General features: G+C 41.8%; 1 long non-coding RNA gene across 1 annotated transcript; it reads right to left on the bottom strand.

The window, feature by feature from the left end:
* Positions 1 to 1,364: 1,364 nt before the first annotated feature.
* LOC124244470 (uncharacterized) lies at positions 1,365 to 8,717 on the bottom strand. Its single transcript, XR_006890015.1, has 3 exons — positions 8,559 to 8,717; positions 6,349 to 6,535; positions 1,365 to 4,208 (listed from the first exon to the last, which is right to left on the bottom strand). It is a non-coding gene; the product is annotated as an uncharacterized LOC124244470 (long non-coding RNA).
* Between the last annotated feature and the right edge of the window lie 5,038 nt (positions 8,718 to 13,755).

The raw sequence follows: 13,755 nt of genomic DNA, 5'->3' as shown, positions 1-13,755 counted from the left end.
GAGATGACAGGTTCGACCTGAATCTCCCCAACCCTTTCGAGAGTGGAACAATTAAGACTTCAGTTACTGACAAGTGTTTTAGTTGTACTTGAAAGCTCTTCAAACCATAAACAAGTCCCACCTAAATAGCTCCCTTCCATTTCAGTGGATCCTGGGTTAGGTGTTAAGCATTCTAACTTGCTCCTTTGTTATAAATTAGCTTGAAATATTGCTACCAGTATTAGAAACAAGAGGAATAAATTTATATGTGGAAGTACTTTCACCTCCCAATACTCCAGAGTACTGTTAAAACGAGACAGAAAATGTATTTGTCCATTTATTCATTCAATCATATGACAAACATTTATGGAGCTCCTAGTATCTTCCCTATATTAGACTAGGAGGAGCTGCTAGGGAGAGAGAAACATAAACACACTCTCTTGTCCTCGTCTTGCAAATCTGTATGTATTAGTCATAGTTCAGATTCTGCCACGTCCAAGGAAAAGACTCTTCAACTGGGTACCAAAAGCAAGGTCAGGAGAAACTCAACGGCACGATTCTATTATGGGTCTAGCTTTCTGGGTGTGAGAAACAGGAAGAGTAATTGCGACAACTCTAGGGTTCTTTTAAGTCTTGAGTCATAAGCCAGATCAACGGTTACCGGTGAAGGGCTTGTCAGTTTAGCAGTTGTCTCTATTCAAGGAGATAACTGGTTGCTCAGGAGGAAATGCCAATGCTCACCCCTACCCCAACCTCCCTCCCACAGGAAGCCCAACCTTTCTGAGCACAGTTGAGAGGTTCCCCATTTTGATTCCACTTCCCTCCCCACCCAGCTGACCCTTGCAGGGAGAATGAAGTCTGCCATTTTGCACAGTTTTGCCTTTTCTGCTGTTTATTTTGTTAAGACTCTTAAACCTGTCAGCGAAGCGGTTTCCAGCCCAGTCTGGGGGTAATAATCTCCCTTTCTAAGAGATACGTACCCTGAGTGAGGCAGATTGAAAGACAAACTAACACACCAAAGTTGCTGAGTGCACACAACTCTTTGAAGATGCTTCACCTCTCAGGCTTTATTTGCTTAAGGAAAAAAAAAAGTCTAGCTTGGAGGTTTCAGAAACTCACTTAGAAATTACTAGACACTCCCTGGTAAAAAAACGCCAGTGCATTTTCTTGTGCAGGAGCCAAACATACACTTCTTGCAGCAGAGAGGTAGATGGAGGAAGGTGAGCAGGGAGGGCCTACTGGAGTTTTCCGGAGGAAGGATGTGTCTGGCAAGGCTGAAGTTTACTCGAATGTCCCAAGTTCTAAGAAGTAGAACAAACTTCTACCTTTAGGACAGGAAAGCATGAATTTTACTCTGGGAAATGAAACAAAATAAGACACTCAGATGAAAAATGTTAACTTTTTTATTTTCTAAAATCAAGTGAACTCCTTTTCTCCAGGGCAGGACATTTATTCTTGGCCATTAGGAAGGAACTCCCTATCAAAGATAATGCATGTACCATCCCTTTGGCGAGGATCTTGTCCACCCTCCATGGCCTGTTCAGCAGCCACTGCACTCCTGTTTTTTGCGGATAGAACCCTAATTTTATTCAAGTGCAGGGCAGCAATATACACAGGGAAGATGAACCCTTCCCCAAGCACAGGCAAATGGAACATGATTAGTCTAAGCCTATTCCAGCAAACCTACCCTGCCTTCCTACCTATAGTGTGGTTGGGCAGGTGACAGTAGATTCTAGGATCTTCAGGGGAACAGTTTCCACCTGAATCAAAACAAAGGCATTCCTTCCTGACTTTGAACACATCCATGTGAGGCAAGATGCTTAGATCTGCAGCGGCCATCTTGTTCCCATGAGGGAGAAGCAAGAGAAGAAGCCACTTGCTTCCCTGCCATCACTGTGTCGTTGAGGTTACCTACCCTGAAACTTCTTGATGTGTGTGATAATAAATTTCCGTTTTTCAAGACTCCTTTATTTGGGTATTCTATTACTCACTAGCTGAAAGCATCTTACACTATACAGTCCTTGAAGTCCAGAACACTGGGGAGTACCCTCTGGTCTTCCACCCACCCTGGTCACCAATGATACTGTCTGAGCCTCCACAGTCCCCTGTACCAAGACAGCTTTACTGTTTCAGTGTCAAAAGTGGGCAACGTTGGCGGTGAGAGAACTCTGCTGAAGACTGCCTCCCCAAAGCCTAGTGTTCAGTGTCCCTGGGGCGATACACGGCCGCAGCTCTGTCACTGGCTGGGACTGCCTCTGGGAACCTGTAGGAAGCTCCTGAGTAGCAGTAATGCTACAGTGACCTTGCTTCCAAGATTCCCAAGGTTTTTAGTAATAGGCAGCTCTGACTCATAACTGGATTCTGTTCCCAACGCATTCACTCAGAGGTGAGAGACTGGGTCCTGAGACAATGGGCAGGTCAGGCTTTAAAATGACATCTGGAAATTTGAAATAATGGTTTGGTCTAATAAGTGCCTGCAAGACTCAGTTCACCCTCTGCAGTTCCTGAGCCAGCTCGACCTTGGCATCTGCACCGCCACAAATGTGTCACACTGATGCATTTTCAGCACACCCTTGTCCTGGCACAAGACATCTGTCCTCCAAGAACTCTCTTAGTGGCCAAGGACTTCTTTTTTTAACTGAACAGTGCCTATTTACCTTGAAAAACTAGCCAGGGAGTAGACTTAGGGAAGACAAAAGCCCTGCAAAGGTGATCACAAGGTGAAGATTCTGTCCCCTCCACAAGTTTTTCATGTTACAGCTTGACTGTCCATGACCCAAAAAGGTCATTTCTAGTTCTTCAAAATGGTGTTTTTAGAAGAGAGATGTCACATGCCATGATCGTAACATGCACTTGAAGAGTTTATGTTGGGGTATTTTCTCTTCTGTTTGTTTTTAGCATCTTTCTGGAACCCAACTTCCTGCAATTCTGATTCTCAGGTGGGGGTATAGTCCAGGGAACTTTCTCTGTGCTAAGCCCAGGAGATTCTGATGTGGGGATTTCATGTGTCCACTCTGAGATACACTGCTCTGGACTTGGAGCCAGGCACTTCATCTTGTCAAAAGCAGCCTCTACCTTCTTCTCATTATAAGTAGCCTTTTTTTTTCTTTAATCCGATTTAAAATAGCTCAGTCAGAAGTTTTCCCAGAGCACTCACCAAAAATGTATTTGCATTTTGTTGATTCCAGAATCCAAAACATTAAAGGAAGGCTTGAAAAGGAACCCAATATTACTTTAGAGAGGAGACTTTCTATAGTTACTCCACATTGTGTAGGAACTAAACAAGGCTAGTGTTCTCCAGAACACACTTTCTGGCAGCTTCATAAACTCTGTTGTCTGTTTCACTGCGTCTCCCAGCATCCCAGGGAATGACCCAGGGAGTACCTCTGTGCAGATGAATAGGTTGCCTTATCTAGTCGTTAGAAGTTCCCTTTTCCAGTGAAAACCACTCTGAAGTCGGTCTCAGACCAAGGACTGGATTAGAGGCCTCAGCTGGGCAAGCACCTCTAAGTAAACAGAAGGGGTCACATGATTTATCGGGTGATGAGTGTTTGCTGGAAGGCATGTGGTGTGAGATTACTGTCCAGTCAGAGGGAGAGAAGAGAAAAAAAAACCCACTGGAAAACTCCTACTTGCTTTTGTTTTTAAGGGAAACTCCCCTCCTGTGTGCACACTCCCCAGGAGGCTCTTTCTGAACCAGTGCCTCCCATCAAAGAATGATGCTGGTATTCGATGTAGTGGCTGAGCTGAGCGGGTGGAGGGTTCTAGGAACAGGCCGCTCAGCTGGTCATTCGTGAGCAAGCAGCTCTCCCCTGGAGGAGGCTTCTTTCCAAATGTTACCTGAGGCTCGTCTCAAATATTCCTGTTTTAACAGGTGTTTGCCTTGACCAGGTTGAGTTTTCAACTGGTGACCTGAAGAACATTTGCTTGATGCTTGACGATAAATCACCCTCGTGACAGAAGAACGCACTTGTTCCAGGCTTTTTTGGGGTGGGAACAACCAAGCTTGCAAGTTAAATAAGAAAAGGAGGCAATGGGTTACCGAGGCCCTGGTCCACAGAAGAAGATGCCCTGGGCTGACCACACCAGCTGTTGAGCTGCTTTATTCATTACCCAGTTTCTAGAGTTTCAAATGCTGAATATCCACTCTCAGGAGTCAATTGCAGCTGATAAATTCCAGGATAATGTTCATATCTTCTCTACTGTGGACTGAAATTTCCTTATCAGTTCTACAAATGAAGGAGAAAAACACCAACAGCTTACTCTAAAGAGTGGGTGAGGGGCTGGCCCCGTGGCCGAGTGGTTAAGTTCGCGTGCTCCGCTGCAGGCGGCCCAGTGTTTCGTTGGTTTGAATCCTGGGCGCAGACATGGCACTGCTCATCAAACCACACTGAGGCAGCGTCCCACATGCCACAACTAGAAGGACCCACAACGAAGAATATACAACTATGTACCGGGGGGCTTTGGGGAGAAAAAGGAAAAATAAAATAAAATCTTTAAAAAGTAGGTGAAAGATATGAATATACAGTTTAGAGAAACAGAAATGTTAATAACTCAAACACATGAAATCATGCTTAATTTCTGTTAAGCCAATTTAAAATTATTTCAAAATGAAAAGACATGGTTTTAAAAAGATGGTTACTTTCACCCATAATAAGAGAAAAGCAAAAACCACACAAATTGGAAAGACGTGCAAAGGGGGCTTCTGGGCTGTAGATTATGTGCTGTTTCTTGAACTGAGAGTTCGTTATAGAATGGATTTAATTTGTGAAGATTATTAACCTGTACACTGATGACACATGTACTTTTAAGAATATATTACAGTTCAATTAAAATTTTTTAAAATTACATTGCGATTCCATTTTTTACCTAATAGAGTGGCAAAGATAGAAATGTTTGATAACACACTGTGTTGACAAGATGTGGAGAAATAGACATTCTCATATATTAATAGTTAACAGGAATACAAAATGGTACAGTTTCTGTGGAGGGCCAATAGGCAATATCTATCAAATATACAAATGTACATACCCTTTGACATAGTGATTTCACTTCTGAAATTTATCCTACTCACACCTGCACAGAATGACAAGAACACAATGTCATTCTTGACAGTAGTGTTTGTAATAGCAAAAGATTAGAAACAACCTTGATGTTCCTTCTAGGAAACAGGTTAAATAAGTCATGGTACATTTATACAATGGCATATTACCCAACTATAAAACAGAGAGAGGATTCTATTGCACTGCAATAGAATAATCTCCAAGGTGTATTGTTGCATAGAAAGAAAAGTATAGAAAAGTGTGCATAGTATTCTATCAATTGAATAAATAAGGATACAATTACATATATCCTTGCTGACATAAAATTAAACTATCTCTGGAAAAATATACAAGAAAATGGTAGCACAGCTTCCAGGTGGGAGAGCTAAGCAGTTAGGGGACAGAAGCTAGAGGGAGACTTTCGCTATATATTTCTTTTGTACCTTTCGAATTTTAAATTCTGTGAAAGTATAATGTAGAAAAAAAAATAAAAATCTGAAGCCTGTATTTTCTGCCATATGTCATATATAGACTTTTTAATTATCACTTGGACTCCACTTTCATATTTTCTCTCTCTCATACTCTTTCAGTTGTAAGCCACCCATCAAGTCAATGACCTCTCCTTGGAGAGCAGGGAGAATTCTATCACATCATATCTACACATTAATTATTATAAGACACATCCTGACTGCAGAAATGTTCAAATGGGAAAACCACGTGCCATCTAGAATGGAGGAAATCAGTTAATTTGCTTTGCTGACTACTCATTTATCAGGCCCCAGACCATAAACTACCATCAAATGGCAATCATTAACATATTTTTTAATTTAAAACGTATTGCCATTTTCAAAACCATTAGGAAATACCAGGTATGCCTTGTGAGTTTCCAGGAAGGGAAGTCCACCTGGAGAGATGCTGAACCAAAGGAGGATGAGTGGAGGCTCCAGAGAGGAGGGGCCACCAGAAAGGCACATGTCCCAATTTGGCTGAAGGCCATAAGGGAGCCATTTCCAAAAATAGGACCTTGAGGGTTTAAAGGGGCTCTTTTTTCTCTCAGTTTAGAGTTAACCCTGCAGAGGCATTTCAAAGGACAACTCCTATCAACCCAACTCCACCCTTGGCTGTACATTTTTCTCCTGATGGAGGCTCATGCCTGACAGTTTGTTGAAATAGAGAAGTAACGAGATTTTCCTCTCCTGCTACTTTCTTTTAAAAGTAATTACTGCAGTGTAGGATACCTAGAAGCCACTCCTGATTGGAGACATTCCTGTCCAGTATGTAGAATAGGGCCTGCAGCATCTTCCAGGAGAGGAAAGAAGAATCTTACCTGGGGAAAAAAAATCAAAGCTCGGCTGCTCTTAGGTTGCTGCTGGTGCTAGCCGCACTACAGGCTGGCTGAGGTGACTCGTCCACCAGCCAGCCTCTGAACACCCAGGCTCAGCTATGAGGCAGGAGGACCGCAGATAGCAGCCCTGCCCTTCACCGGGTTCCTGTGAGTCAGACATGACCATGCCCTGCAAAGTGAAAACACAGACCGCTCCAACTTAGAGTCTTGTTTTGCTGGATTTCTCTGTGTACTGTGAAAGAATTTCAATCTAAAATGGAACCAGAGGATATGAAATGGAGAATCTAATGCACGAGCCCTCAGAAGAAGGGAAGTTAAGAACTTAGAGACTGATTTCCTGTAAATGTCTGATTTACAGAAAACCAAGACTTATTGCCTGACCAATGAACGTCCACCAAGAATCTTTCCCCATCCTCAACCCAATGGACTTTCTGCTTGGACTCTGAGGGGACTGTCCCCTCTTTGCCCTCCTTGACCATAAACATAGCCTCCTCCAGCCCTCAAGAGACTCGCCTATAGCTTGCTATAGCGTGTATTTCCTGAACTTCAATTCCTTTGCTAATCCTGAATAAACTCAATTTCTGGTAATTCAAGCTTGCCTCAGTTTACCTCTTTATTTAGGTTGACAGTACCATCTCCCTTTTGTTATAGGGACAATAAATCAACAATTTTGGATTTGGATTTTGTTCCCTCCTGTTAGAGGCTGGTCATTGGAAAAGTCTCCTTTAAAAGATAACAATAAAATATTTTTACATTGTTTGGTGGCTAGAAGAAACCTCAAACATGTCTCCTGGCCTATCTCTTAACCCTGAGAGCTGGACTCCACCTGAACTTCACAGATCTCCAAGGGCAGTTTCCAAAATGCCATAAATTCCTCTGGAAGCTTATTCAAGTAAATGCTTATTCAATCTTATCTTAGTTGAGTGGCTTTTTCATATATTAGAACTTCCTAGATTGTGAAAATGGAGAGTCACTGAACAATATTTTCCTAGAACTACCTAGATTCTAGAGCTGGCTAAGATCTTACCAATCATCTTAATTCAAACTGCTTGTTTTATGGGCAAGCAAACTGAGGCTCAGAGGAGAAAGCCAGAGCAGATTCAGGTGTAGACCCTGGATTTCCCAACTCCCACTCAGACCAGCACTCTTACAACTATATTAGGGTATTTCTTATACACAAAAAAGTCCCTACTCTCTTCTCCAGGCTAAAAACTTTTATCCCCTAAACTCCTCCTTTTTTTCCTCTTCAGTATCACTTACTAAGTAGCAGTACCATATAGCTGTCCCACTAGCTTTTGGTCTACTATGACTACCGTATCATTTTCTGCTATTTCCCTTTGCTTCCTGAATAGGCTCTTGTTTCCTTATATCTGGGTAGTCTGTTTATTCTCCCCTCCATTGTACTATCTCCTGTGTCTCACTAATGAGCTTCATCCTGTTTTTGACAGAGCATTCTCTGTTTTGACAACGTAAAATTGATCAGTGAATTAAACACATGTGAAACATCTCTAAATACAAACTCACTGCAGGGAAAGATTTGAATGCTGTCCGTTTCCTTGCAGATAATAACTTGGAAGGCAATTTTAATAGCCAGATGAATTCTGAATGGAGAGCTCTGTTTAAACTTTGTGTCCCATAAATAGAAACAAAGTGCAGACATCCTGCCTCTTGATTTGACTTCTTTTGTCATTTGAAGCTTTCGGATTTCTCTTTCCTTCTTTCGCTCATGAGACTGCAGCCAGGGAGCATCCCCGGGTGGAGCAACCCCTCACTTCCCTACTGCAGGCAGAGCCCGGGAGACCTGGGGCAACCCCTCCCTGCCTTTCAAAGCTGGGTCTGGTGGGCCTTTCAGATGAATCACCCACACAATCACGGATTTGATAACTTGACTCCAAAATGAGATACTCCATCTCATCAAACGGACATTCCCTAGAACTGGGGCAGGAGTTCAGATGATTCAAGAATCTGAAATTGCATTTTTAAGTTTATCTCACAGATTCATAGACTTTCAGAAAGAGAAAGACTTGGGATATTATTTAGACTTGGGATTGATAACCTGGGGCCCACAGATAACTTCAGAGTCCGTGGATGGATTCAGGGTTGTAGCAGTTAGGAAAGGGTAATTTATGCTGTGGTAAGAAAATGATTCCACAAATCTCAGTGGCTTCAAGCAGCAAAAGCTTATTTCTTACTTGGGCCACATGATAATCCAAGTTTGGCTGGGGACTTTACTCCTGCACCATTCATTCCTGGACCTGATGGAGAAGCCACCATCAGGAACATTGCTGGCTTCTGTACAGAACAAAAAGAGAGCATTGCTCTTCATTCTTCAATCCAGAAGTGTCACTCAGAACTTCTGCTCACTTTATATTGGCTGATGCCCGAGTTCAAAGGTGTGAAGAAGCGCAATCTTCCTGCAAGGAGGAAAACAACACTGGAGAGCTGTTTACTGCAGGGTTCCTGAACCCTTGAAATTGCATGCAAAATTACATGTGAATAGGCATAGATGCCTGTTTCTGGAAAGTAGTTCTGTAGCTTTCAACCTATTCTGAAAAGAGTCTTTGACCTCCAGCCCCCAACCCCCAACTATCACCACCAAAGTTAAGAATCAATGATTCTAGTCCAAACACCTTGTTTTACAGACGGAAGAATCTGAAAGCCAAATCTTTCAACACCTTGCTAAAAACCAAAATGACTTCCTTGAAATTGCCAGAACAACAGCTAATTGGGAGCAGAACCAACCCCTAAGACTGCCTCAGGGAGAGGCCACACTTCCAGGTACAGCAAAAGGCTCTAGCCTCTGCTTAACCAGCTCTCTGCATTCAAATTTAATTTAGAGAGGAAGAAAGAGGTCATGGGAAGGGGCTTTGTTTCCTGTAGGTTTCAAATCCCAAATGGATGTTGGAAACTGGTAGAGGATCCTCCTTGGAAACTTTTGAAAAATAATTCATTTGAAAATACTTCAATGCCAAGAAAAACGTGACCCCTTGTACTTCGCCCCCACTGTTCGCCTTCCCCTTCAGCCCTCTTTCCTCTTGTCAGGTAACCTGGGCGTCCATTGTATCCTTCCAGCTTCCTCATGTCTCAACTGGGCTTCCCGTTGGGGCCCAACAAAAGGCATCATCCTGGAAGAACTGGTTTTTCCATCTCTTTTCATAACTCCATTTCCTTTTCGGAAGACCATGTGTTTTCCTTAATTCATTTCAACTCCCCATCCTGTCACCTCCCTTTACTTTACCCCCACTTTCATCTCAGGCTGGAATATCACTTAGCTTCTCAACCAGCACGGTAATGTTTTATTTTAGCTGTGAAAACAAACAAAAGTTTAGGAATCTCCTTCTCTGACCCTCCAGGCATGGGGACCAATACTAAGACATATGAGAAAACTTGGCAATATATCTACATTCTCAATTCTCTTTTCTCTTCACCCAATTTTCTATGTTGGATTTATGTCAGGTCATGAAGGAGGACGGGGAAAACAAGGCATTGTATGAAACCTAGATGTTACTGACTACTAGGACAGAGGAAAATAAAAAATCAGATTAAGAATTACGTGAGGGGTAATTGCAGGAGGCCGAGAATCAGGGGTGCTTGCCACCTTCAGGTTTTGTGGAGCCTGAAGAATTTGGGGGCCCTCGATAAGAAAAATAAGTTAAAATTGCAAATACATAGCTAGGTGTCCAAGCAAATACCAATTTATATGTGAATTCAATTACAAGTTTAATATTTATTTAGAATTCTCCATCCTCATCTCCCCAATACCCTACAGGAAGATAATTATAAGGGAGGGGATATTGGAGTGGAAACAGACAGTCATATCAGCCAATTTATTAAAATAGAACTATCTTACATTTGCAAATTTTGCAAAGACACACAAACAAGGGAATGTATTACTAGGGCCTTTCCCTTGGAAGGGGCCCTAGCAAGTGAGGGGCTATAAAATGTAATTGTCATTACCTCTGAGAATCAAACTGCATTAGAGATCAATGTAGCCAAAATATCTGAAAGGTGAGTCAGGTCAAGGAAGCAGCAAAGTCTGAAGCAAGGTCTAATATGTATAAATTTTAAGGAAGTCCCCACTAGTTTTTTCTACTTCCACCCAAGCACCCCTTCCCCCCAAATTTTCTGCTATGGTTTAATACCCTGGGCATCTAAGGATTTACATTTTGACGAGAGGTAACCTAATTGAAAGGGATCCTCCTCAAAGAAGTGACTTTAGGTGTTACCAATATTGAGAGGGGGGCAGAGTTTTGGAGGCTATGCCATGGAGTCTTTTCCAGAGTCTCTCCAATCACACCATGGTGTCTTGGAGGTAGGAAGAGGAGTTAACAAGATTTTTAGTACAGAGCCTTGGGCAGCCATTAGGCGAATTAAGAGCATGGAGGCTTCCCTTGGGGATGAGGGGAAAAAGGGAAGGACAAATTCCATTCTTTGGCTGGCCCTGAAAGCATCTTACTGATACTTCCTCCCCACCACATATTCTCATTTATTCTTCTCTGGATCAGTACATGGATCTTCCCATTGATAAGATTAGACAAAGGGATGGCCTCTCCCTCTCAACACAAGAACGGCTGAGAGTGAGGAGACTCTTATTGGAGGAATCGTTCAGTGAAAATGGTATAAAGAAGAAAAAAATTAATTCCTCAAAGCCAGAAGGGAGGATATGAAAAAGGTATATTTAGGTTAGATATCTGTTAGAACCGATGATTCTTCCTAACTCCTTGATTTTTTCTAAATCTAGTATCAGATGATGATTCTTATTTAGGATAGAAATCCTTTGGCACCTGCTCTTTAGAACTATGTTTATCAACACTATTCCTGACTAAAATGGACCTGTGTTCTTATTAGAACACAACAGTGGTGCTTACTTCCACATACATGCACCCAAGCCCTTGCCCCTGCCTCACTCCTACAGCCTGCCCCATACATATAGAGAATATGTAAGTGATTGTACACCTGTGATCTCACTATTAAAATCACATTCATTCCACCAGCAAGCAACTTTCATATTTCATAAGCTTTAGTACGTAATCCTTCATAGCAACAAGTCGTCAACTACATTTGGAAGTCTTCTGTAAGATGTTCATTAACTCATGTAAAAACAGTTTCTTTCCTGGGCAATGGAAAGAGATTTTTTCTTCCAATCTAAATATAAACACGAAGGAGAAATGAAACTACAGGACTGATAACAATACTATGGTCGATTCTTTTAAAGACACTATCAGCAGGAAGAACCAATGGGAGTGCCCAGTGGGGTGGGGATGAGGTGGAGGGAGTGTCAGAGAATCAAGGAATTAGCCAGGTCCCAAAGCCAGAGGCATGATTTGACATTAATCCTGTTCTGGAGACTCAGATTGAATTCTAAATAAGGTCTATTTTTATTTTGGAAGAAAATCACTCTTGTTCCTTAGGGAAAATATTTTTACAAATTAATTAAGTCAAATAATCAGTCTCTGAATAATCCTAAAATTTGAGGTACTTTGGTAGTTTATGAGGACACACAGGTGGAGAGTGTGTTAAAACAGAAAATCGCAGGTCTTGGCCAGTGGATGAAGGAGGGTCTTCTTTCCTCTTCCTGACACCAATTTGTCCCTTACATTAACTTCAGCCAGCCTTTTGTGGATGGCCAAGTCCTATTAATTACAAAGACTGCCAGATGAGGGCCCTTTCTAGTATCCTGAGTTTGGGAACAAAATTAAGGGAGAGGGAATAAAAGTATCTCCTGTGTTAATAACAGAGCCCAAGACTAGACCCACTTTCTACCACTCATCCTGGGATGGCTCTGAGCAATTTAGCTGCTTCCTGCTGTCCAATATAGCTACAAAGAAAGACTGAGCCAACCAGATGAGAATGTGTGGACATGACCCAAGGGTGAGCAGGGGTAGGTTGAGCTCACAGAGTAGAGACCCAAACAGGGTCTTGGGTGAGTGTCAGAAGATGGGAGTTTGGATGCAAACTCCTTTTCATTGCATTGAGAGAACCACTGCATTTTTCTCGACTGTACTTTCCTCATGTTCAGAGTAGTACCAATGGGCTAGATGATTTTGGAAGGACCCTTCCAGCTCTAAGGTTCTGACTCTAATCAGAGGGGTATACAGATGGGAGGACATTTAGTGCTGGAGGTGCTTATGTTTGAACCATAAAATGACTGGGCCAAGGTGTTGCAGAAAAGAATTAAATAGTAGATTGCTAATTGGGAGCTATCGTTATTGTAATTGCAGCCACCCTAAATCCTTTCTGAACCCCCAATGGGTATAAATACATAATAATGATGACTTTTATTGATAGGGCCCCAGTAAATGTTAGAAGTATTGAATTGAATGAATAGATGGACCAAGTCACCTCTGAGGCTCTGTCTAACTAAAGATACCCCACGGTCCCAAGATTCTCTTTGGGAAACTATAAACAGGTAAGGTCCAGTGTCTTTAGGAAAGAGGTTTAATAAGATGAAGCTCTTATCTTCTTTGCTTCTCTTTCGTTTCTTCCTCCATTTTTAAAACTTAGATTCTCTTGGGGATTTGTATTTTCTTGGGAATCACAGTCCTATTGGATTAGGGCCATACCTTTATGACTTCATTTAACCTCACATTACCTCTTTGAAGGCCCTGTCTCCAAATACAGTCGCACTGGGGGTTAGGGCTTCAACATATGAATTTTAGGAGGATAGAGTTCAGTCCATACTACACCCTAACTTCCAGTCTAAGATTCCCTCTATAACGACACGCTGCATGCCAAGAGCAAGATCAATGCAGGAGTGCGTGTTAGTGTAAAGAGGAAAAAACTTATTTCATCATTAAGTTGTAAAAATGGAGAATCAATGTTTTTGGAGAGATTTCAAATAATTATGACAGTCTTGGGTATTCAGAAGCATTTAATAAAAGGTAATAAATATAAAGACAAAATGTCCTCCCTTGCTCTGAATTTAAGCCTATTTCAAGGATGCTTTGAGGGCCCATCTTTAGGCAGCTTACAGAATTAATAGACTTTAATATCTCTACTAAGTGCTTTAGCCTGCAGGAGAGGAGGCTGAGATAGGAAAAATGCCTATTTCATTAAATATTTGAAAGAGGGTCATGAGAAAGCAGGACTGGATCATAAGTCACAAATATCTGGCATAAGTGACATCATCTCCCCTTCTTCTACCCTTGGCAGACATTACTTATCAATCATGGCACTCACCAAACAAAGCCTCAGGATACACTCAGTACAGTACTTTAAACAACACTATTTTTCGAAAAGTGGTATAAAAGATGAAATAATAAAAATAACATTGTCAATAGCTAACATTCATTGAGTGCCTACCAACTGCCAGAGATTGCTCTAAATTCTTTCACTTATAAACCCATTTCTTCTTGGCACTAATAGAATTCACATTTTTCAGGTGAGGAC

Source organism: Equus quagga, chromosome 9 (assembly GCF_021613505.1).
Source record: "Equus quagga isolate Etosha38 chromosome 9, UCLA_HA_Equagga_1.0, whole genome shotgun sequence".
Lineage (NCBI taxonomy): Eukaryota > Metazoa > Chordata > Mammalia > Perissodactyla > Equidae > Equus > Equus quagga.
This window is presented reverse-complemented; position numbering and strand designations above follow the sequence as displayed.